This window comes from Phyllobates terribilis, unplaced genomic scaffold, assembly GCF_046119375.1.
Source record: "Phyllobates terribilis strain yellow unplaced genomic scaffold, ASM4611937v1 Scaffold_3__8_contigs__length_932513732, whole genome shotgun sequence".
Lineage (NCBI taxonomy): Eukaryota > Metazoa > Chordata > Amphibia > Anura > Dendrobatidae > Phyllobates > Phyllobates terribilis.
Window position 1 is genome coordinate 2270781 of NW_027362763.1, and position 23558 is coordinate 2294338.

At 39.8% G+C, this 23558-nt stretch overlaps 14 non-coding genes across 14 annotated transcripts; all 14 read left to right on the forward strand.

Moving 5' to 3' along the window:
• The first annotated feature begins 1148 nt into the window (after positions 1-1148).
• On the forward strand, positions 1149-1220 carry TRNAG-CCC (transfer RNA glycine (anticodon CCC)). Its single transcript has one exon. It is a non-coding gene; the product is annotated as a tRNA-Gly (tRNA).
• Positions 1221-1316: 96 nt separating this feature from the next.
• Positions 1317-1388, forward strand: TRNAG-UCC (transfer RNA glycine (anticodon UCC)). Its single transcript has one exon. It is a non-coding gene; the product is annotated as a tRNA-Gly (tRNA).
• A 1182-nt stretch (positions 1389-2570) lies between these two features.
• TRNAG-CCC (transfer RNA glycine (anticodon CCC)) lies at positions 2571-2642 on the forward strand. The gene has a single exon. It is a non-coding gene; the product is annotated as a tRNA-Gly (tRNA).
• Positions 2643-2738: 96 nt separating this feature from the next.
• On the forward strand, positions 2739-2810 carry TRNAG-UCC (transfer RNA glycine (anticodon UCC)). Its single transcript has one exon. It is a non-coding gene; the product is annotated as a tRNA-Gly (tRNA).
• A 1183-nt stretch (positions 2811-3993) lies between these two features.
• Positions 3994-4065, forward strand: TRNAG-CCC (transfer RNA glycine (anticodon CCC)). Its single transcript has one exon. It is a non-coding gene; the product is annotated as a tRNA-Gly (tRNA).
• Positions 4066-4161: 96 nt separating this feature from the next.
• TRNAG-UCC (transfer RNA glycine (anticodon UCC)) lies at positions 4162-4233 on the forward strand. The gene has a single exon. It is a non-coding gene; the product is annotated as a tRNA-Gly (tRNA).
• Positions 4234-5582: 1349 nt separating this feature from the next.
• Positions 5583-5654, forward strand: TRNAG-UCC (transfer RNA glycine (anticodon UCC)). Its single transcript has one exon. It is a non-coding gene; the product is annotated as a tRNA-Gly (tRNA).
• A 1350-nt stretch (positions 5655-7004) lies between these two features.
• On the forward strand, positions 7005-7076 carry TRNAG-UCC (transfer RNA glycine (anticodon UCC)). The gene has a single exon. It is a non-coding gene; the product is annotated as a tRNA-Gly (tRNA).
• A 1350-nt stretch (positions 7077-8426) lies between these two features.
• TRNAG-UCC (transfer RNA glycine (anticodon UCC)) lies at positions 8427-8498 on the forward strand. Its single transcript has one exon. It is a non-coding gene; the product is annotated as a tRNA-Gly (tRNA).
• A 1350-nt stretch (positions 8499-9848) lies between these two features.
• Positions 9849-9920, forward strand: TRNAG-UCC (transfer RNA glycine (anticodon UCC)). Its single transcript has one exon. It is a non-coding gene; the product is annotated as a tRNA-Gly (tRNA).
• A 1183-nt stretch (positions 9921-11103) lies between these two features.
• On the forward strand, positions 11104-11175 carry TRNAG-CCC (transfer RNA glycine (anticodon CCC)). Its single transcript has one exon. It is a non-coding gene; the product is annotated as a tRNA-Gly (tRNA).
• Positions 11176-11271: 96 nt separating this feature from the next.
• On the forward strand, positions 11272-11343 carry TRNAG-UCC (transfer RNA glycine (anticodon UCC)). Its single transcript has one exon. It is a non-coding gene; the product is annotated as a tRNA-Gly (tRNA).
• A 1181-nt stretch (positions 11344-12524) lies between these two features.
• Positions 12525-12596, forward strand: TRNAS-ACU (transfer RNA serine (anticodon ACU)). The gene has a single exon. It is a non-coding gene; the product is annotated as a tRNA-Ser (tRNA).
• A 1351-nt stretch (positions 12597-13947) lies between these two features.
• Positions 13948-14019, forward strand: TRNAG-CCC (transfer RNA glycine (anticodon CCC)). The gene has a single exon. It is a non-coding gene; the product is annotated as a tRNA-Gly (tRNA).
• The last annotated feature ends 9539 nt before the right edge of the window (positions 14020-23558 follow it).

The following is a 23558-nucleotide window of genomic DNA, read 5'->3' on the forward strand; positions in this document are numbered from 1 at the left end:
TAATTTTTACTAACAATTTTGTAGGGTTAGTGCAGAAAATGTGAAAAAAATGCTGGGTACCTTAAGCATTTTTGGTATAGTGGTGAGCAAACCTGCCTTCCAAGCAGTTGACCTGCGATTGATTCCTGGTCAATGCAATACTTATGTGGGTTTTTTTTTTCCTGGCACGTCTTACTTTTTACTAATAATTTTGTATTGTTAGTGCAGAAAATGTAAGAAAAAAAATGGCTTCTGTAAGTGTTGGTGGTATAGTGGTGAGCATAGCTGCCTTCCAAGCTGTTGACCCAGGTTCGATTCCTGGCCAACGCATGAATTGTTTTTCACATTTGGTGATGCTTTTAGTCTGTTTTAATTTATCGTGTTAAGGCTCATGCTCTTCTTTCTTCTTAGAGTTTAGCAACCACGAAAATGAGAAAAATATTGAAGAGAATATTTCTTCGATTTTTTTCAACTGTCTCATCTAACTGATCTTCTGCTCTTCAGTTGTTGATTAAATACTTTGTAGGGTTAGTCTCCAATACGAAAGCAATGTCAGGGTTGGCATTGGTGTTATGCTGGTGGGTGTAGTTGCTTTTAAAACAATAGGTCATAGTTTAATTCTTGAAGAACTCATGTTTTTTTTCCATTTGGTGGTGTTTGGAATCTTTTTCACTTTCTGTGCTAAGGCTTATGCTTTTATTTCTTTCTTGGTAACACTTTAGCTACCTTAGTGGGCAGAAAGCAAAACTAATTGAGAGAATTTGTAGGCAGAGGTGGAAAAGCTACATAACCGATTCCAAAAACTCCTCTGTCTTTAGAGTTAGTGTTAAAAATGCCAAAAATGGCAGAGGTCTTTAGGGGGAATTTGGTGCTGCTGTTGACTCTTTGTAATCTGTTTGAGCTAAGGCTCATAGTGTACTTTCTTTCTTGGTAATAGTTTAGTTACCTTATTGCAAAAAAGTGAAACTAATTGAGAGAATTGTAAGAATTGGTGGAAAAGCTCCATAGCTGATTCACAAGAATTCATCTTTGAGTTTTGGACAATGCTTTGCCTTGTTTTTAAACTTTTTAGTAATTTGCTCTTTCAAGACATATTCAGTCCTCCTTTTTCTAAGTAAAACTTTAGCAGATTTAACGGCCATAATCCCAAACCAGTCAAGCTGGTTCATGCATTGGTGGTATAGTGGTGAGCATAGCTGCTTCCCAAGCAGTTGACCCGGGTTCGATTCCCGGCCAATGCAATACTTATGTAGTTTTATTTCTGGCATATCATACATTTTACAAACTATTTTGTAATGTTAGTGCAGAAAATGTAAAAAAAAAAGCTGATCCTGTAAGCATTGGTGGTATAGTGGTGAGCATAGCTGCCTTCCAAGCAGTTGACCCGGGTTCGATTCCCGGCCAATGCAAAACATGGGTGTGTTTTTTTTTCAGGCACGTCATAATTTTTACTAACAATTTTGTAGGGTTAGTGCAGAAAATGTGAAAAAAATGCTGGGTACCTTAAGCATTTTTGGTATAGTGGTGAGCAAGCCCGCCTTCCAAGCAGTTGACCTGCGATTGATTCCTGGTCAATGCAATACTTCTGTGGGTTTTTTTTTTCCTGGCACGTCTTACTTTTTACTAATAATTTTGTATTATTAGTGCAGAAAATGTAAGAAGAAAACATGGCTTCTGTAAGTGTTGGTGGTATAGTGGTGAGAATAGCTGCCTTCCAAGCTGTTGACCCGGGTTTGATTCCCGGCCAATGCATGAATTGTTTTTCACATTTGGTGATGCTTTTAGTCTGTTTTAATTTTTCGTGTTAAGGCTCATGCTCTTCTTTCTTCTTAGAGTTTAGCAACCACGAAAATGAGAAAAAAATTGAAGAGAATATTTCTTAGATTTTTTTCAACTGTCTCATCTAACTGATCTTCTGCTCTTCAGTTGTTGATTAAATACTTTGTAGGGTTAGTCTCCAATACGAAAGCAATGTCAGGGTTGGCATTGGTGTTATGCTGGTGGGTGTAGTTGCTTTTAAAACAATAGGCCATAGTTTAATTCTTGAAGAACTCATTGTTTTTTTGCATTTGGTGGTGTTTGGAATCTTTTTCACTTTCTGTGCTAAGGCTTATGCTTTTATTTCTTTCTTGGTAACACTTTAGCTACCTTAGTGGGCAGAAAGCAAAGCTAATTGAGAGAATTTGTAGGCAGAGGTGGAAAAGCTACATAACTGATTCCAAAAACTCCTCTGTCTTTAGAGTTAGTGTTAAAAATGCCAAAAATGGCAGAGGTCTTTAGGGGAAATTTAGTGCTGCTGTTGACTCTTTGTAATCTGTTTGAGCTAAGGCTCATAGTGTACTTTCTTTCTTGGTAAGAGTTTAGTTACCTTATTGCAAAAAAGTGAAACTAATTGAGAGAATTGTAAGAATTGGTGGAAAAGCTCCATAGCTGATTCACAAGAATTCATCTTTGAGTTTTGGACAATGCTTTGCCTTGTTTTTAAACTTTTTAGTAATTGGCTCTTTCAAGACATATTCAGTCCTCCTTTTTCTAAGTAAAACTTTAGCAGATTTAACGGCCATAATCCCAAACCAGTCAAGCTGGTTCACGCATTGGTGGTATAGTGGTGAGCATAGCTGCTTCCCAAGCAGTTGACCCGGGTTCGATTCCCGGCCAATGCAATACTTATGTAGTTTTATTTCTGGCATATCATACATTTTACAAACTATTTTGTAATGTTAGTGCAGAAAATGTAAAAAAAAAAGCTGATCCTGTAAGCATTGGTGGTACAGTGATGAGCATAGCTGTCTTCCAAGCAGTTGACCCGGGTTCGATTCCCGGCCAATGCAAAACATGGGTGTGGTTTTTTTTCAGGCACGTCATAATTTTTACTAACAATTTTGTAGGGTTAGTGCAGAAAATGTGAAAAAAATGCTGGGTACCTTAAGCATTTTTGGTATAGTGGTGAGCAAACCTGCCTTCCAAGCAGTTGACCTGCGATTGATTCCTGGTCAATGCAATACTTATGTGGGTTTTTTTTTTCCTGGCACGTCTTACTTTTTACTAATAATTTTGTATTGTTAGTGCAGAAAATGTAAGAAAAAAACATGGCTTCTGTAAGTGTTGGTGGTATAGTGGTGAGCATAGCTGCCTTCCAAGCTGTTGACCCAGGTTCGATTCCTGGCCAACGCATGAATTGTTTTTCACATTTGGTGATGCTTTTAGTCTGTTTTAATTTTTCGTGTTAAGGCTCATGCTCTTCTTTCTTCTTAGAGTTTAGCAACCACGAAAATGAGAAAAAAATTGAAGAGAATATTTCTTAGATTTTTTTCAACTGTTTCATCTAACTGATCTTCTGCTCTTCAGTTGTTGGTTAAATACTTTGTAGGGTTAGTCTCCAATACGAAAGCAATGTCAGGGTGGGCATTGGTGTTATGCTGGTGGGTGTAGTTGCTTTTAAAACAATAGGCTATAGTTTAATTCTTGAAGAACTCATTGTTTTTTTGCATTTGGTGGTGTTTGGAATCTTTTTCACTTTCTGTGCTAAGGCTTATGCTTTTATTTCTTTCTTGGTAACACTTTAGGTACCTTAGTGGGCAGAAAGCAAAGCTAATCGAGAGAATTTGTAGGCAGAGGTGGAAAAGCTACATAACTGATTCCAAAAACTCCTCTGTCTTTAGAGTTAGTGTTAAAAATGCCAAAAATGGCAGCGGTCTTTAGGGGGAATTTGGTGCTGCTGTTGACTCTTTGTAATCTGTTTGAGCTAAGGCTCATAGTGTACTTTCTTTCTTGGTAAGAGTTTAGTTACCTTATTGTCAAAAAAGTGAAACTAATTGAGAGAATTGTAAGAATTGGTGGAAAAGCTCCATAGCTGATTCACAAGAATTCATCTTTGAGTTTTGGACAATGCTTTGCCTTGTTTTTAAACTTTTTAGTAATTGGCTCTTTCAAGACATATTCAGTCCTCCTTTTTCTAAGTAAAACTTTAGCAGATTTAACGGCCATAATCCCAAACCAGTCAAGCTGGTTCATGCATTGGTGGTATAGTGGTGAGCATAGCTGCTTCCCAAGCAGTTGACCCGGGTTCGATTCCCGGCCAATGCAATCCTTATGTAGTTTTATTTCTGGCATATCATACATTTTACAAACTATTTTGTAATGTTAGTGCAGAAAATGTAAAAAAAAAAGCTGATCCTGTAAGCATTGGTGGTATAGTGGTGAGCATAGCTGCCTTCCAAGCAGTTGACCCGGGTTCGATTCCTGGCCAATGCAAAACATGGGTTTGTTTTTTTTTCAGGCACGTCATAATTTTTACTAACAATTTTGTAGGGTTAGTGCAGAAAATGTGAAAAAAATGCTGGGTACCTTAAGCATTTTTGGTATAGTGGTGAGCAAACCTGCCTTCCAAGCAGTTGACCTGCGATTGATTCCTGGTCAATGCAATACTTATGTGGGTTTTTTTTTTCCTGGCACGTCTTACTTTTTACTAATAATTTTGTATTGTTAGTGCAGAAAATGTAAGAAAAAAACATGGCTTCTGTAAGTGTTGGTGGTATAGTGGTGAGCATAACTGCCTTCCAAGCTGTTGACCCAGGTTCGATTCCTGGCCAACGCATGAATTGTTTTTCACATTTGGTGATGCTTTTAGTCTGTTTTAATTTTTCGTGTTAAGGCTCATGCTCTTCTTTCTTCTTAGAGTTTAGCAACCACGAAAATGAGAAAAAAATTGAAGAGAATATTTCTTAGATTTTTTTCAACTGTCTCATCTAACTGATCTTCTGCTCTTCAGTTGTTGATTAAATACTTTGTAGGGTTAGTCTCCAATACGAAAGCAATGTCAGGGTGGGCATTGGTGTTATGCTGGTGGGTGTAGTTGCTTTTAAAACAATAGGCTATAGTTTAATTCTTGAAGAACTCATTGTTTTTTTGCATTTGGTGGTGTTTGGAATCTTTTTCACTTTCTGTGCTAAGGCTTATGCTTTTATTTCTTTCTTGGTAACACTTTAGCTACCTTAGTGGGCAGAAAGCAAAGCTAATTGAGAGAATTTGTAGGCAGAGGTGGAAAAGCTACATAACTGATTCCAAAAACTCCTCTGTCTTTAGAGTTAGTGTTAAAAATGCCAAAAATGGCAGAGGTCTTTAGGGGTAATTTGGTGCTGGTGCTGACTCTTTGTAATCGTTTTTAGCTAAGGCTCATAGTGTACTTTCTTTCTTGGTAAGAGTTTAGTTACCTTATTGGCAAAAAAGTGAAAATAATTGAGAGAATTGTAAGAATTGGTGGAAAAGCTCCATAGCTGATTCACAAGAATTCATGTTTGAGTTTTGGACAATGCTTTGCCTTGTTTTTAAACTTTTTAGTAATTTGCTCTTTCAAGACTTATTCAGTCCTCCTTTTTTTAAGTAAACTTTAACAGATTTAACAGCCATAATCCCAAACCAGTCAAGTTGGTTCATGCATTGGTGGTATAGTGGTGAGCATAGCTGCTTCCCAAGCAGTTGACCCGGATTCTATTCCTGGCCAATGCAATACTTATGTAGTTTTATTTCTGGCATATCATACATTTTACAAACTATTTTGTAATGTTAGTGCAGAAAATGTAAAAAAAAAGCTGATCCTGTAAGCATTGGTGGTATAGTGGTGAGCATAGCTGCCTTCCAAGCAGTTGACCCGGGTTCGATTCCCGGCCAATGCAAAACATGGGAGTGTTTTTTTTTCAGGCACGTCATAATTTTTACTAACAATTATGTACGGTTAGTGCAGAAAATGTGAAAAAAATGCTGGGTACCATAAGCATTTTTGGTATAGTGGTGAGCAAACCTGCCTTCCAAGCAGTTGACCTGCAATTGATTCCTGGTCAATGCAATACTTACGTGGGTTTTTTTTTTCCTGGCACGTCTTACTTTTTACTAATAATTTTGTATTGTTAGTGCAGAAAATGTAAGAAAAAAACATGGTTTCTGTAAGTGCTGGTGGTATAGTGGTGAGCATAGCTGCCTTCCAAGCTGTTGACCCGGGTTCGATTCCTGGCCAACGCATGAATTGTTTTTCACATTTGGTGATGCTTTTAGTCTGTTTTAATTTTTCGTGTTAAGGCTCATGCTCTTCTTTCTTCTTAGAGTTTAGCAACCACGAAAATGAGAAAAAAATTGAAGAGAATATTTCTTAGATTTTTTTCAACTGTCTCATCTAACTGATCTTCTGCTCTTCAGTTGTTGATTAAATACTTTGTAGGGTTAGTCTCCAATACGAAAGCAATGTCAGGGTTGGCATTGGTGTTATGCTGGTGGGTGCAGTTGCTTTTAAAACAATAGGCCATAGTTTAATTCTTGAAGAACTCATTGTTTTTTTCCATTTGGTGGTGTTTGGAATCTTTTTCACTTTCTGTGCTAAGGCTTATGCTTTTATTTCTTTCTTGGTAACACTTTAGCTACCTTAGTGGGCAGAAAGCAAAGCTAATTGAGAGAATTTGTAGGCAGAGGTGGAAAAGCTACATAACTGATTCCAAAAACTCCTCTGTCTTTAGAGTTAGTGTTAAAATTGCCAAAAATGGCAGAGGTCTTTAGGGGGAATTTGGTGCTGCTGTTGACTCTTTGTAATCTGTTTGAGCTAAGGCTCATAGTGTACTTTCTTTCTTGGTAAGAGTTTAGTTACCTTATTGTCAAAAAAGTGAAACTAATTGAGAGAATTGTAAGAATTGGTGGAAAAGCTCCATAGCTGATTCACAAGAATTCATCTTTGAGTTTTGGACAAAGCTTTTCCTTGTTTTTAAACTTTTTAGTAATTGGCTCTTTCAAGACACATTCAGTCCTCCTTTTTTTAAGTAAAACTTTAGCAGATTTAACAGCCATAATCCCAAACCAGTCAAGTTGGTTCATGCATTGGTGGTATAGTGGTGAGCATAGCTGCTTCCCAAGCAGTTGACCCGGATTCTATTCCCGGCCAATGCAATACTTATGTAGTTTTATTTCTGGCATATCATACATTTTACAAACTATTTTGTAATGTTAGTGCAGAAAATGTAAAAAAAAAGCTGATCCTGTAAGCATTGGTGGTATAGTGGTGAGCATAGCTGCCTTCCAAGCAGTTGACCCGGGTTCGATTCCCGGCCAATGCAAAACATAGGTGTGTTTTTTTTTCAGGCACGTCATAATTTTTACTAACAATTATGTAGGGTTAGTGCAGAAAATGTGAAAAAAATGCTGGGTACCATAAGCATTTTTGGTATAGTGGTGAGCAAACCTGCCTTCCAAGTAGTTGACCTGCAATTGATTCCTGGTCAATGCAATACTTACGTGGGTTTTTTTTTTCCTGGCACGTCTTACTTTTTACTAATAATTTTGTATTGTTAGTGCAGAAAATGTAAGAAAAAAACCTGGCTTCTGTAAGTGCTGGTGGTATAGTGGTGAGCATAGCTGCCTTCCAAGCTGTTGACCCGGGTTCGATTCCTGGCCAACGCATGAATTGTTTTTCACATTTGGTGATGCTTTTAGTCTGTTTTAATTTTTCGTGTTAAGGCTCATGCTCTTCTTTCTTCTTAGAGTTTAGCAACCACGAAAATGAGAAAAAAATTGAAGAGAATATTTCTTCGATTTTTTTCAACTGTCTCATCTAACTGATCTTCTGCTTTTCAGTTGTTGATTAAATACTTTGTAGGGTTAGTCTCCAATACGAAAGCAATGTCAGGGTTGGCATTGGTGTTATGCTGGTGGGTGTAGTTGCTTTTAAAACAATAGGCCATAGTTTAATTCTTGAAGAACTCATTGTTTTTTTCCATTTGGTGGTGTTTGGAATCTTTTTCACTTTCTGTGCTAAGGCTTATGCTTTTATTTCTTTCTTGGTAACACTTTAGCTACCTTAGTGGGCAGAAAGCAAAGCTAATTGAGAGAATTTGTAGGCAGAGGTGGAAAAGCTACATAACTGATTCCAAAAACTCCTCTGTCTTTAGAGTTAGTGTTAAAATTGCCAAAAATGGCAGAGGTCTTTAGGGGGAATTTGGTGCTGCTGTTGACTCTTTGTAATCTGTTTGAGCTAAGGCTCATAGTGTACTTTCTTTCTTGGTAAGAGTTTAGTTACCTTATTGTCAAAAAAGTGAAACTAATTGAGAGAATTGTAAGAATTGGTGGAAAAGCTCCATAGCTGATTCACAAGAATTCATCTTTGAGTTTTGGACAAAGCTTTTCCTTGTTTTTAAACTTTTTAGTAATTGGCTCTTTCAAGACATATTCAGTCCTCCTTTTTTTAAGTAAAACTTTAGCAGATTTAACAGCCATAATCCCAAACCAGTCAAGTTGGTTCATGCATTGGTGGTATAGTGGTGAGCATAGCTGCTTCCCAAGCAGTTGACCCGGATTCTATTCCCGGCCAATGCAATACTTATGTAGTTTTATTTCTGGCATATCATACATTTTACAAACTATTTTGTAATGTTAGTGCAGAAAATGTAAAAAAAAAGCTGATCCTGTAAGCATTGGTGGTATAGTGGTGAGCATAGCTGCCTTCCAAGCAGTTGACTCGGGTTCGATTCCCGGCCAATGCAAAACATAGGTGTGTTTTTTTTTCAGGCACGTCATAATTTTTACTAACAATTATGTAGGGTTAGTGCAGAAAATGTGAAAAAAATGCTGGGTATCATAAGCATTTTTGGTATAGTGGTGAGCAAACCTGCCTTCCAAGCAGTTGACCTGCAATTGATTCCTGGTCAATGCAATACTTACGTGGGTTTTTTTTTTCCTGGCACGTCTTACTTTTTACTAATAATTTTGTATTGTTAGTGCAGAAAATGTAAGAAAAAAACCTGGCTTCTGTAAGTGCTGGTGGTATAGTGGTGAGCATAGCTGCCTTCCAAGCTGTTGACCCGGGTTCGATTCCTGGCCAACGCATGAATTGTTTTTCACATTTGGTGATGCTTTTAGTCTGTTTTAATTTTTCGTGTTAAGGCTCATGCTCTTCTTTCTTCTTAGAGTTTAGCAACCACGAAAATGAGAAAAAAATTGAAGAGAATATTTCTTAGATTTTTTTCAACTGTCTCATCTAACTGATCTTCTGCTTTTCAGTTGTTGATTAAATACTTTGTAGGGTTAGTCTCCAATATGAAAGCAATGTCAGGGTTGGCATTGGTGTTATGCTGGTGGGTGTAGTTGCTTTTAAAACAATAGGCCATAGTTTAATTCTTGAAGAACTCATTGTTTTTTTCCATTTGGTGGTGTTTGGAATCTTTTTCACTTTCTGTGCTAAGGCTTATGCTTTTATTTCTTTCTTGGTAACACTTTAGCTACCTTAGTGGGCAGAAAGCAAAGCTAATTGAGAGAATTTGTAGGCAGAGGTGGAAAAGCTACATAACTGATTCCAAAAACTCCTCTGTCTTTAGAGTTAGTGTTAAAATTGCCAAAAATTGCAGAGGTCTTTAGGGGGAATTTGGTGCTGCTGTTGACTCTTTGTAATCTGTTTGAGCTAAGGCTCATAGCGTACTTTCTTTCTTGGTAAGAGTTTAGTTACCTTATTGTCAAAAAAGTGAAACTAATTGAGAGAATTGTAAGAATTGGTGGAAAAGCTCCATAGCTGATTCACAAGAATTCATCTTTGAGTTTTGGACAAAGCTTTTCCTTGTTTTTAAACTTTTTAGTAATTGGCTCTTTCAAGACATATTCAGTCCTCCTTTTTTTAAGTAAAACTTTAGCAGATTTAACAGCCATAATCCCAAACCAGTCAAGTTGGTTCATGCATTGGTGGTATAGTGGTGAGCATAGCTGCTTCCCAAGCAGTTGACCCGGATTCTATTCCCGGCCAATGCAATACTTATGTAGTTTTATTTCTGGCATATCATACATTTTACAAACTATTTTGTAATGTTAGTGCAGAAAATGTAAAAAAAAAGCTGATCCTGTAAGCATTGGTGGTATAGTGGTGAGCATAGCTGCCTTCCAAGCAGTTGACCCGGGTTCGATTCCCGGCCAATGCAAAACATGGGTGTGTTTTTTATTCAGGCACGTCATAATTTTTACTAACAATTTTGTAGGGTTAGTGCAGAAAATGTGAAAAAAATGCTGGGTACCTTAAGCATTTTTGGTATAGTGGTGAGCAAACCTGCCTTCCAAGCAGTTGACCTGCGATTGATTCCTGGTCAATGCAATACTTATGTGGGTTTTTTTTTTCCTGGCACGTCTTACTTTTTACTAATAATTTTGTATTGTTAGTGCAGAAAATGTAAGAAAAAAACATGGCTTCTGTAAGTGTTGGTGGTATAGTGGTGAGCATAGCTGCCTTTCAAGCTGTTGACCCGGGTTCAATTCCTGGCCAACGCATGAATTGTTTTTCACATTTGGTGATGCTTTTAGTCTGTTTTAATTTTTCGTGTTAAGGCTCATGCTCTTCTTTCTTCTTAGAGTTTAGCAACCACGAAAATGAGAAAAAAATTGAAGAGAATATTTCTTAGATATTTTTCAACTGTCTCATCTAACTGATCTTCTGCTTTTCAGTTGTTGATTAAATACTTTGTAGGGTTAGTCCCCAATACGAAAGCAATGTCAGGGTTGGCATTGGTGTTATGCTGGTGGGTGTAGTTGCTTTTAAAACAATAGGCCATAGTTTAATTCTTGAAGAACTCATTGTTTTTTTCCATTTGGTGGTGTTTGGAATCTTTTTCACTTTCTGTGCTAAGGCTTATGCTTTTATTTCTTTCTTGGTAACACTTTAGCTACCTTAGTGGGCAGAAAGCAAAGCTAATTGAGAGAATTTGTAGGCAGGGGTGGAAAAGCTACATAACTGATTCCAAAAACTCCTCTGTCTTTAGAGTTAGTGTTAAAAATGCCAAAAATGGCAGAGGTCTTTAGGGGGAATTTGGTGCTGCTGTTGACTCTTTGTAATCTGTTTGAGCTAAGGCTCATAGTGTACTTTCTTTCTTGGTAAGAGTTTAGTTACCTTATTGTCAAAAAAGTGAAACTAATTGAGAGAATTGTAAGAATTGGTGGAAAAGCGCCATAGCTGATTCACAAGAATTCATCTCTGAGTTTTGGACAAAGCTTTGCCTTGTTTTTAAACTTTTTAGTAATTGGCTCTTTCAAGACATATTCAGTCCTCCTTTTTCTAAGTAAAACTTTAGCAGATTTAACGGCCATAATCCCAAACCAGTCAAGTTTGTTCATGCATTGGTGGTATAGTGGTGAGCATAGCTGCTTCCCAAGCAGTTGACCGGGGTTCGATTCCCGGCCAATGCAATACTTATGTAGTTTTATTTCTGGCATATCATACATTTTACAAACTATTTTGTAATGTTAGTGCAGAAAATGTAAAAAAAAAAGCTGATCCTGTAAGCATTGGTGGTATAGTGGTGAGCATAGCTGCCTTCCAAGCAGTTGACCCGGGTTCGATTCCTGGCCAATGCAAAACATAGGTGTGTTTTTTTTTCAGGCAGGTCATAATTTTTACTAACAATTTTGCAGGGTTAGTGCAGAAAATGTGAAAAAAATGCTGGGTACCTTAAGCATTTTTGGTATAGTGGTGAGCAAACCTGCCTTCCAAGCAGTTGACCTGCGATTGATTCCTGGTCAATGCAATACTTATGTGGGTTTTTTTTTCCTGGCACGTCTTACTTTTTACTAATAATTTTGTATTGTTAGTGCAGAAAATGTAAGAAAAAAACATGGCTTCTGTAAGTGTTGGTGGTATAGTGGTGAGCATAGCTGCCTTCCAAGCTGTTGACCCGGGTTCGATTCCTGGCCAATGCATGAATTGTTTTTCACATTTGGTGATGCTTTTAGTCTGTTTTAATTTTTCGTGTTAAGGCTCATGCTCTTCTTTCTTCTTAGAGTTTAGCAACCACGAAAATGAGAAAAAAATTGAAGAGAATATTTCTTAGATTTTTTTCAATTGTCTCATCTAACTGATCTTCTGCTCTTCAGTTGTTGATTAAATACTTTGTAGGGTTAGTCTCCAATACGAAAGCAATGTCAGGGTTGGCATTGGTGTTATGCTGGTGGGTGTAGTTGCTTTTAAAACAATAGGCCATAGTTTAATTCTTGAAGAACTCATTGTTTTTTTCCATTTGGTGGTGTTTGGAATCTTTTTCACTTTCTGTGCTAAGGCTTATGCTTTTATTTCTTTCTTGGTAACACTTTAGCTACCTTAGTGGGCAGAAAGCAAAGCTAATTGAGAGAATTTGTAGGCAGAGGTGGAAAAGCTACATAACTGATTCCAAAAACTCCTCTGTCTTTAGAGTTAGTGTTAAAAATGCCAAAAATGGCAGAGGTCTTTAGGGGGAATTTGGTGCTGCTGTTGACTCTTTGTAATCTGTTTGAGCTAAGGCTCATAATGTACTTTCTTTCTTGGTAAGAGTTTAGTTACCTTATTGGCAAAAAAGTGAAAATAATTGAGAGAAATGTAAGAATTGGTGGAAAAGCTCCATAGCTGATTCACAAGAATTCATCTTTGAGTTATGGACAATGCTTTGCCTTGTTTTTAAACTTTTTATTAATTGGCTCTTTCAAGACATATTCAGTCCTCCTTTTTTAAGTAAAACTTTAGCAGATTTAACAGCCAAAATCCCAAACCAGTCAAGTGGGTTCATGCATTGGTGGTATAGTGGTGAGCATAGCTGCTTACTAACCAGTTGACCCGGGTTTGATTCCCGGCCAATGCTATACTTATGTAGTTTTATTTCTGGCATATCATACATTTTACAAACTATTTTGTAATGTTAGTGCAGAAAATGTAAAAAAAAATAGCTGACCCTGTAAGCATTGGTGGTATAGTGGTGAGCATAGCTGCCTTCCAAGCAGTTGACCCGGGTTCAATTCTCGGCCAATACAAAACATCGGTGTTTTTTTTTTTTCAGGCACGTCATACTTTTTACTAACAATTTTGTAGGGTTAGTGCAGAAAATGTGAAAAAAATGCTCGGTACCTTAAGCATTTTTGGTATAGTGGTGAGCAAACCTCCCTTCCAAGCAGTTGACCTGCGATTGATTCCTGGTCAATGCAATACTTATGTGGTTTTTTTTTTCCTGGCACGTCTTACTTTTTACTAATAATTTCGCATTGTTAGTGCAGAAAATGTAAGAAAAAAACATGGCTTCTGTAAGTGTTGGTGGTATAGTGGTGAGAATCGCTGCCTTCCAAGTAGTTGACCCGCGTTTGATTCCCGGCCAACGCATGAATTGTTTTTCACATTTGGTGATGCTTTTAGTCTGTTTTAATTTTTCGTGTTAAGTCTCAGGCTCTTCTTTCTTCTTTGAGTTTAGCAACCACGAAAATGAGAAAAAAATTGAAGAGAATATTTCTTAGATTTTTTTCAACTGTCTCATCTAACTGATCTTCTGTTCTTCAGTTGTTGATTAAACACTTTGTAGGGTTAGTCTCCAATCTGAAAGCAATGTCAGGGTTGGCATTGGTGTTATGCTGGTGGGTGTAGTTGCTTTTAAAACAATAGGCCATAGTTTAATTCTTGAAGAACTCATTGTTTTTTTGCATTTGGTGGTGTTTGGACTCTTTTTCACTTTTTGTGCTAAGGCTTATGCTTTTATTTCTTCTTGGTAACACTTTAGCTACCTTAGTTGGCAAAAAGCGAAGCTAATTGATAGAATTTGTAGGCAGAGGTGGAAAAGCTACATAACTGATTCCAAAAACTCCTCTGTCTTTAGAGTTAGTGTTAAAAATGCCAAAAATGGCAGAGGTCTTTAGGGGTAATTTGGTGCTGGTGCTGACTCTTTGTAATCTTTTTGAGCTAAGGCTCATAGTGTACTTTCTTTCTTGGTAAGAGTTTAGTTACCTTATTGGCAAAAAAGTGAAAATAATTGAGAGAATTGTAAGAATTGGTGGAAAAGCTCCATAGCTGATTCACAAGAATTCATCTTTGAGTTTTGGACAATGCTTTGCCTTGTTTTTAAACTTTTTAGTAATTGGCTCTTTCAAGACATATTCAGTCCTCCTTTTTTTAAGTAAAACTTTAGCAGATTTAACAGCCATAATCCCAAACCAGTTAAGTTGGTTCATGCATTGGTGGTATAGTGGTGAGCATAGCTGCTTCCCAAGCTGTTGACCCGGGTTCGATTCCTGGCCAATGCAATACTTATGTAGTTTTATTTCTGGCATATCATACATTTTACAAACTATTTTGTAATGTTAGTGCAGAAAATGTAAAAAAAAAACTGACCCTGTAAGCATTGGTGGTATAGTGGTGAGCATATCTACCTTCCAAACAGTTGACCTGGGTTCAATTCCTGGCCAATGCAAAACATAGGTGTTTTTTTTTTTCAGGCACGTCATACTTTTTACTAACAATTTTTTAGGGTTAGTGGAGAAAATGTGAAAAAAATGGTGGGTACCTTAAGCATTTTTGGTATAGTGGTGAGCAAACCTGCCTTCCAAGCAGTTGACCTGCGATTGATTCCTGGTCAATGCAATACTTATGTGGGTTTTTTTTTCCTGGCACGTCTTACTTTTTACTAATAATTTTGTATTGTTAGTGCAGAAAATGTAAGAAAAAAACATGGCTTCTGTAAGTGTTGGTGGTATAGTGGTGAGCATAGCTGCCTTCCAAGCAGTTGACCTGGGTTCGATTGCTGGCCAACGCATGAATTATTTTTCACATTTGGTGATGCTTTTAGTCTGTTTTAATTTTTCGTGTTAAGGCTCATGCTCTTCTTTCTTCTTAGAGTTTAGCAACCACGAAAATGAGAAAAAAATTGAAGAGAATATTTCTTAGATTTTTTTCAACTGTCTCATCTAACTGATCTTCTGCTCTTCAGTTGTTGATTAAATACTTTGTAAGGTTAGTCTCCAATACGAAAGCAATGTCAGGGTTGGCATTGGTGTTATGCTGGTGGGTGTAGTTGCTTTTAAAACAATAGGCCATAGTTTAATTCTTGAAGAACTCATTGTTTTTTTGCATTTGGTGGTGTTTGGAATCTTTTTCACTTTCTGTGCTAAGGCTTATGCTTTTATTTCTTTCTTGGTAACACTTTAGCTACCTTAGTGGGCAGAAAGCAAAGCTAATTGAGAGAATTTGTAGGCAGAGGTGGAAAAGCTACATAACTGATTCCAAAAACTCCTCTGTCTTTAGAGTTAGTGTTAAAAATGCCAAAAATGGCAGAGGTCTTTAGGGGGAATTTGGTGCTGCTGTTGACTCTTTGTAATCTGTTTGAGCTAAGGCTCATAGTGTACTTTCTTTCTTGGTAAGAGTTTAGTTACCTTATTGGCAAAAAAGTGAAAATAATTGAGAGAAATGTAAGAATTGGTGGAAATGCTACATAGCTGATTCACAAGAATCCATCTTTGAGTTTTGGACAATGCTTTGCCTTGTTTTTAACTTTTCAGTAATTGGCTCTTTCAAGACATATTCAGTAGAGATGAGCGTTGTTCTACTCGAACTGTTCGCCAATCTCAAATTCGAGCTGTTTTGGGCGGTGTTCGAACCATTCGGCGAACACGAACAATTTGAGAAAAATTCGGCTGTTCGAGGTTATGTTCGATAACTGTTCGTGCACCAAAATCATAACTGGATTTTTTCTCAGTAATGATGAAAATTAATGTTAATGCGCAGTTTGAGTGTACAGCGGGGTGGGGGGAGGGGCAGGGGATGGATCTCTGCAGGAACAATGAAGATCTCCATTTTTTTTTCTCTTTCCCGCATTTGCAGTGGGGAGGTGCAATCTGTCAGCCTATCAGCAGCGCACACACGGAGCGAAGTGCTTTTTTTCACATAAGCAAGGGCATGTGTCATTGGCAGTGTATGTCACATGTCCTTGCCCTATAAGACCAAGCCATTTTCCCCGTCGCCACCATTTTCTCACTGCTGCAGCTGCGTGTTAGACGGCACCGCTGTTGCTGTGTGCGCTATACCTTGTTAATTTCAAGCCAATTTTCGCACAAATCTACAGATAGCTTGGGAGTAGGGAATAGTTGTGATTGCAGTCCTTGTAAGGACTAGGTTACAGCATTTCCTACGACTTTTATCAGGCAGGTCTGTGCTCTTAAATAGATAGATTGTGGGAGTAAAGACTAATTGTAATTGGAGTCCTTTTCAGGACTAGGTTACATCAGTTCCTATCAGTTTTTGCCAGGCAGGTCTGTGCCAGTGCTGTGCAAGTTTTTTTCACAGCATTTGGCTGAATCTAGCAAAGCTAATCCTTTTTGGCCTATTGCAGAGTGTGTTAGTCAGTGGAGTAGCCTATCTGTGTTGCAAGATATACCAAATGTGTATAGAATACCAATTTTTTTACTGCACCTAGTGAAGTAAAATCTTTTGGGCATAGCATCATTCTATTAGTCCATCTATACTGACCTCCATCAGGTTGCAAATTGAATATAATTTTTTTCTGCATCTAGCTCTGAAAAAATATTGGGCTTCTAGCAGTGTGTGGGATTGTTCTAATTATCCATCTATACAGACCTCCATCAGTTTGCAAACTGAATACATTTTTTTCTGCATCTACCTCTGAAAAAATATTGGGCTTCTAGCTGTGTGTGTGACTTGTTCTATTAATCCATCTATACAGACCTCCATCAGGTTGCAAACTGAATATATTTTTTTCTGCATCTACCTCTGAAAAAATATTGGGCTTCTAGCTGTGTGTGGGACTTGTTCTATTAATCCATCTATACAGACCTCCATCAGGTTGCAAACTGAATATATTTTTTTCTGCATCTACCTCTGAAAAAATATTGGGCTTCTAGCTGTGTGTGGGACTTGTTCTATTAATCCATCTATACAGACCTCCATCAGGTTGCAAACTGAATATATTTTTTTCTGCATCTACCTCTGAAAAAATATTGGGCTTCTAGCTGTGTGTGGGACTTGTTCTATTAATCCATCTATACAGACCTCCATCAGGTTGCAAACTGAATATATTTTTTTCTGCATCTACCTCTGAAAAAATATTGGGCTTCTAGCTGTGTGTGGGACTTGTTCTATTAATCCATCTATTCAGACCTCCATCAGGTTGCAAACTGAATATATTTTTTTCTGCATCTACCTCTGAAAAAATATTGGGCTTCTAGCTGTGTGTGGGACTTGTTGTATTAGTCCATCTATACTGACCTCCATCAGGTTGCAAACTGAATATATTTTTTTCTGCATCTACCTCTGAAAAAATATTGGGCTTCTAGCTGTGTGTGGGACTTGTTCTATTAATCCATCTATACAGACCTCCATCAGGTTGCAAACTGAATATATTTTTTTCTGCATCTACCTCTGAAAAAATATTGGGCTTCTAGCTGTGTGTGGGACTTGTTCTATTAATCCATCTATACAGACCTCCATCAGGTTGCAAACTGAATATATTTTTTTCTGCATCTACCTCTGAAAAAATATTGGGCTTCTAGCTGTGTGTGGGACTTGTTCTATTAATCCATCTATACAGACCTCCATCAGGTTGCAAACTGAATATATTTTTTTCTGCATCTACCTCTGAAAAAATATTGGGCTTCTAGCTGTGTGTGGGACTTGTTCTATTAATCCATCTATACAGACCTCCATCAGGTTGCAAACTGAATATATTTTTTTCTGCATCTACCTCTGAAAAAATATTGGGCTTCTAGCTGTGTGTGGGACTTGTTGTATTAGTCCATCTATACTGACCTCCATCAGGTTGCAAACTGAATATATTTTTTTCTGCATCTACCTCTGAAAAAATATTGGGCTTCTAGCTGTGTGTGGGACTTGTTCTATTAATCCATCTATACAGACCTCCATCAGGTTGCAAACTGAATATATTTTTTTCTGCATCTACCTCTGAAAAAATATTGGGCTTCTAGCTGTGTGTGGTTAATCCACCTATACAGACCTCCATCAGGTTGCAAACTGAATATATTTTTTTCTGCATCTTCCTCTGAAAAAATATTGGGCTTCTAGCTATATGTGGGACTTGTTGTATTAGTCCATCTATACTGACCTCCATCAGGTTGCAAACTGAATATATTTTTTTCTGCATCTACCTCTGAAAAAATATTGGGCTTCTAGCTGTGTGTGGGACTTGTTCTATTAATCCATCTATACAGACCTCCATCAGGTTGCAAACTGAATATATTTTTTTCTGCATCTACCTCTGAAAAAATATTGGGCTTCTAGCTGTGTGTGGGACTTGTTCTATTAATCCATCTATACAGACCTCCATCAGGTTGCAAACTGAATATATTTTTTTCTGCATCTACCTCTGAAAAAATATTGGGCTTCTAGCTGTGTGTGGGACTTGTTCTATTAATCCATCTATACAGACCTCCATCAGGTTGCAAACTGAATATATTTTTTTCTGCATCTACCTCTGAAAAAATATTGGGCTTCTAGCTGTGTGTGGGACTTTCTCTATTAGTCCATCTATACTGACCTCCATCAGGTTGCAAATTAAAAATATTTTTTTTCTGCATCTACCTCTGAAAAAATATTGGGCTTCTAGCTGTGTGTGGGACTTTCTCTATTAGTCCATCTATACTGACCTCCATCAGGTTGCAAATTAAAAATAATTTTTATCTGCATCTAGCTCTGAAAAAATATTTGGCCTTCTAGCAGTGTGTGGGACTTTCTCTATTAGTCCATCTATACTGACCTCCATCAGGTTGCAAATTGAATATAATTTTTTTCTGCATCTAACCCAGCCAATAGTTTTGGCCTAATACCACAGTTTGGCCACTCAGCTCTGCTCGGTTCCCATCCATTGTTTTTTTGTGCAAACAACTCCAGAGTTGTTAATTAGTTAACCACCAAAATGAGTGGAAAAAGGCCTGCTGCTGGTGGAAAGGGTAATAGGCGTGTTGGGAAGGGGAAAAAAGGTTGTGTCCGTGGGGTAGGTGTTAAAGCAACAGTAACATCTGCAGAAGAAAGACCATCTTCCAGCCAAACTAAAATGTCTACTTCTTTTAGCGGACAATGTGATAAGATCCCTTTCTTACGGCCACGCCAATTGCTACAAATTCCAGATGAGGCACAAAAACAGCAGGTGCTTCAACGGATATCAAGTGCTCCTTTAAGTGGGCTCTCCTCCACATCAACTTCAACATCACAAATACTCCAGTCCTCAAAGGTGTCACCCCAATCGCACGTGCTTCCTCACAGCTCCCAAATCTCCAGCTGCCCGTCTGAGTATGAGGTAGAACAGATGGTTGAGTCTGCAGAGCTGTTTACTCATACTATAGCCTGGGAATCAGAGGTCGACTCCAGCGCTTCTGTGAATCCAGACGAGGAAATGATCTGCACTGATGCCCAGAATCTTTATGAGTCGGATACAGGACCAGACGCAGAAGGTTCTGACCATAATGTAGACCCTCATTCCCAAACTGTAACTCCTGTTGGTGGAGACAATGAGGAAGACGATGATAAGACTCAAATACCTGATTGGAGCGACAACTTTAGTTTTTTGTCAGGGCAGGAACAGGTTGGCTCTGAGGACGACGGGTGTGATAACGCACAGGGTGATGATGATGAGGTTGGAGATCCCACTTACTGTCAACCCACAGTCAGCCAAGAGATGAGGTCAGCAGAGGAGGTGGAGGAAGATGCTAGTGACGACGAGGTCAGGTTGCGCCTTCCTGGACAGAGACGTAGTACTGGAAGCACGTCAACAACTGCATCCTCAAACACAACTCTGCCTCTCACCACAAGTCGTGGTGGCTCTTCAGGTCGCATGGGTGCTAAGCCTTGCATAGCCTGGGCATTTTTTCAGATCGATAAAGATGACCCAACTCGTGTTATCTGTAACATTTGTCAGCAAAAGCTAAGTAGAGGCCAAAAAATACATAGTTTGAGTACTTCATGCATGAACCGGCACATGGACATGAAGCATAAGTTGCAGTGGGAAGCTCAGTGTGCTACAATGCGGCCTAGCCGGCCGGGCCAACCACCGTCTGCCATATCTTGTGCATCCACGGCCTCTTCATCCTCTGTGACTGGGGGGACAGCAGTCACACCTGTTTTGGGGCGCACACCTGCCACCTCTTTACCCGCAACAGCCAGCGTGATTGGCAGGTCATCATTTTCTTTGGAGGTGGTAACACCAGCTGGTGTTGAGTGCTGTCCGACATCGATAGCACCACCTTTGGATCAAGGCAAACTAACATATCCGCCTGCATCTTCCTCACAGACCGGCAGTTTGCCGGGGACACCCTTATCAACCCCGTCTAAGCACAATAGCCAGCCCTCGGTCCCTCAGATGTGGACAAGTAAAAGACCATTTCCTCCTAGCCATGAGAAAGCTAAGAGGTTGAATTTCACCATCTGCAAGCTCTTGGCTACAGAAATGCTGCCTTTCCGCCTGGTGGACACAGAGGATTTTCGAGACCTTATGTCCGTCGCAGTGCCCCAGTACCAGATGCCCAGTCGGCACTACTTCTCAAAGAAAGGTGTGCCTGCGCTCCACCAGCATGTCGCACACAACATCACCGCTTCTTTGAGAAACTCTGTGTGTGACAGGGTGCATTTCACCACAGACACTTGGACGAATAGGCATGGACAGGGGCGTTACATGTCGCTGACTGGGCACTGGGTAACTATGGTGACAGCAGGACAAGGGGCTGCTGTCCAAGTCTTGCCGTCCCCACGAGTTGTGCGTCAATCCTCTTTATGTCAAAGTTCCTCCACTGCTTCTGCCTCCTCAACCTCCTCTCGGTCTTCCACCTGCACCCAAAATCTGTCTGGTCATGCCACAAGCTTTCTAACTGCGCAGAAGGGATAATGCACACCTCCTTACTATGCTGGCAGTAGGGCTCAACGTCATCGGGCGGTTTTTACATTGAAATGTCTGGGAAATGTGAGTCACGCAGCTGAGGAGTTGTGGTCAGCTCTGGAGAACCAATTTCATGAATGGTTGTCTCCACTGGACCTGAAACCAGGGAAGGCCGTGTGCGACAATGCTGCAAACCTGGGTGCGGCCCTTCGCCGGGGCAATGTCACACACGTGCCTTGTATGGCTCACGTGTTGAACCTGGTTGTCCAGCAATTTTTAGCCCACTATCCCAGACTAGATGGCCTTCTGCAGAGGGCACGGTCGCTGTGTGCTCACTTTCGCCGTTCGCAGCCCACAGCTCAGCGACTTACATCTCTACAGAAGTCGTTGGGCCTGCCACTTCACCGGCAAAAATGCGATGTGCCTACCCGGTGGAATTCAACTCTGCACATGTTGTAGCGACTGTGGCAGCACCGACAAGCCCTGGTGCAATACGTTCTGACGTATAGCCTGGGCCAACGAGATCCAGAGGTGGGGCAAATCACGCTGGAGGAGTGGTCTCAGATCAGGGACCTATGCACCCTTCTGCACAGTTTTGAAATGGCGACGAAGATGTTTAGTGCTGACGATGCCATTATCAGCATGACTATTCCGGTGATTTACATGCTGGAGCACATGTTAAACAGAATTTGGAGTCAGGTGGTGGCACAAGAGGAGGTGGAGGAAGTAGAGGAGGAGGAGTTGTATGCGGAAGGGCTAACATCTGCAAGGTCCAGACGGTCGGCAGCACCAAGGCGGCAGGCATGTGAGGGTGGGGGAGATGGTTTTACCAGGGCGCATGGTAGCAGCCAAACTAGTGAGGAAGGTGCAGGAGCCCAGGAAGAAGTGGAGGACGAACTGATGGAAGACTCATCAGATGAGGGAGACCTTGATCACATTTTTGTTGTGCGAGGTTGGGGGGAGAGGACAGAGGAAGGAAGCATGATTGTTACCTCGCCACCAACACAACAGGGACTTGGTGCTCCTGGATGCGCAACACACATGAGTGCCTTCTTGCTGCACTACCTGCAACATGACCCTCGAATTGTGAGAATTAGAAATAATCCTGACTACTGGGTTGCCACACTGTTAGATCCCCGGTACAAAAGTAAATTTGCAGAAATTATTCCTGCCATAGAAAGGGATGCACGCATGCAGGAGTATCAGCAGAGACTGTTGCAGAATCTTACATGTGCTTTTCCACAAAATACCAGTGGTGCACGTAGTGAATCTCACAGTTCCAACTTGCCAACCGTGGGACCGTCAAGTGTTCAGCACTCAAACCGTAACAGAACCACAGTATCTGCTGGTAACATCAATTTTGCGGAATCATTTCACCACTTTTTTAGCCTATCCTTTGCAAGGCCACAGGAGACAAGAAGTCTGACACATAGTCAACGCCTAGAGACGATGGTACAGGAGTATCTCCAAGTAAACATTGAAGCCACGACTGTGTCACTGGACCCTTGCTCTTTTTGGGCTTCCAATCTGGATAAATGGCCGGAGCTAGCCACTTACGCCTTGGAGATCTTGTCATGCCCCGCAGCCAGCGTTCTGTCTGAACGTGTGTTCAGCGCTGCTGGTGGTGTGCTGACAGATAAGCGCACGCGGCTCTCCACTGATAATGTAGACAGACTCACATTCATAAAGATGAACAAATCATGGATCCGAAACGACTTTTCTACCCCTGTGTCATCCTGGGGAGAGTAAAAGCTTGATGATTGGTTAAAATCACCCTACCAACCGTTTTAAGCTTTCAAATTACTAATCATGTTTATCTGTATCTTGGCTGGAAAATAATTTGGGCTTTGTAGCAGTGTGCAGCACTGATCCTATTAGGCCATCTATACTAAAGCTTCACCAGATTTAAAATTAATAATAATTTTTAGCTGCATCTAGCCCGGAAAATAATTTTGGGGCTCCGAGATGCGCAAGACACATAAGTGCCTTCTTGCTGCACTACCTGCAGCATGACCCTCATATTGTCAGAATTCGAAGTAATCATGATTACTGGGTTGCCACACTCTTAGATCCCCCAAACTTTTCGATCAACCTTTTCATTTTAATAAAGACCAAAAAAATGGTCATTTTTGAAATTATAAGCATTAGCAGGTTGTTAGAAACTGAAATCAAACAGTTTTCAACTCAAAACTTTATTCTAGGTGATGTTACATTTTCACATAGGACCCCTTGTTCGAAAGGAGCTTCTGAACTCTCTCGTCCATTGAATTTGTCAGGTTTTGGATGGTTTCTGCTTCAATTGTTTTGCATGAGGACAGAATACCCTCCCAGAGCTGTTGCTTAGATGTGAACTGCCTCCCGCCATCATAGACACTCCTTTTAATGATGCTACAAAGGTTCTGAATGGGGTAGAGGTCAGGGGAGCATGGGGGTCACACCATAAGTTTGTCCCCTTTTATGCCCATATCAGCCAGAGATGCAGATGTTTTATGTGCAGCATGAGATGGTGCATTATCATGCAGAAAAATGATCTTGCTGTGAAATACACGGTTCTTCTTCTTGAACCATGGCAGGAAGTGCTGTTTGAGAAAATCCACATACATTATGGAGTTCATCTTTAGCGCCTTCAGGGATCCTAAAGGGGCCGACAATCTCTCTCCCCATGATTCCAGCCCAAAACATTACTCCACCTCCTCCTTGTTGGCGCTGTAGCCGTGTTTGCGTGGGGTGTTTATCAACCAGCCATCCTCCACTCCATCCATCTGGACCATCGAGCGCTGCACGGCACTCATCCGTGAACAAAACAGTTTTGAAATCAGTCTTCATGTAATGTTTGGCCCACTGGAGCCGTTTCTGCTTGTGTGAAGTGGATAGAGGAGGTCGACAGGATGGCGTATGCACAGCTGCAAACCTCTGAAGGACCCTGCATCTTGTTGTTCGGGGGACGTT